Source organism: Octodon degus, unplaced genomic scaffold, assembly GCF_000260255.1.
Source record: "Octodon degus isolate 3935 unplaced genomic scaffold, OctDeg1.0 scaffold00031, whole genome shotgun sequence".
Taxonomy (NCBI): domain Eukaryota; kingdom Metazoa; phylum Chordata; class Mammalia; order Rodentia; family Octodontidae; genus Octodon; species Octodon degus.
The window spans coordinates 13,130,424-13,131,016 of NW_004524607.1; the positions used below are offsets into that span (position 1 = coordinate 13,130,424).

Below are 593 nucleotides of genomic sequence, written 5' to 3' on the forward strand. Positions count from 1 at the left end.
CTCTCCCGCTGGCCAAAAGTGCCCTAAAGGCATTCGAGGAACCAAAAAAAAAGAATATTGTGAACCTTGTCTACATGGAAAACTAAATCCAGTTCACAGACATTTTCAAAACATTTGTCTAATGTTTCCATAAATATTTGAATTAGATCTAAAATGCCAAGTTCAGGGGCCAGGGAGATGGCTCAGTAGAATAAGCACTTGCCTGGTAAAATGCCCAGTTCACTTTCTGAAGAATCCACACAGAAGACAAAATACAGTGTCGCATAATGTCTGTAAATCAGTTTGTTGTCAGATCCTCCAATTAATAATTCCTCCTTCTAGGAAATTACAAACATTTTTATCTCTCTCAGATACCAAATGGAAAGTCTCCCTGATGATTTGCTGTTGTGTATCTTCACTGTAGGGCTGGTAGAACCTGGAAAGCCGCGGCTTCTTGTGGTTGTTAAAAATGAGGATCGCCTTGATCATGGCTGGGCTGGCCAACCGAGTGGGCATTGATTGGGGGCCAGGGCGGGGGCGGGCACACAAGCCAGGCCTCAGGATCTCGCAGGCGAGTCTTCCCTACCCTCGTTTGTCTCTCTGTCTGTCTCTCT

General features: G+C 44.9%; 1 protein-coding gene and 1 pseudogene across 2 annotated transcripts in view; one reads left to right on the forward strand and one right to left on the reverse strand.

Annotated features, from left to right (window-relative positions):
- Positions 1–468, reverse strand: part of LOC105741978 — a 901-nt pseudogene extending 433 nt beyond the window's left edge.
- Rnf216 (ring finger protein 216) overlaps positions 1–593 on the forward strand; it is a 170,848-nt gene that overhangs the window by 69,262 nt on the left and 100,993 nt on the right. The gene's annotated exons all lie outside the window — the stretch shown is intronic.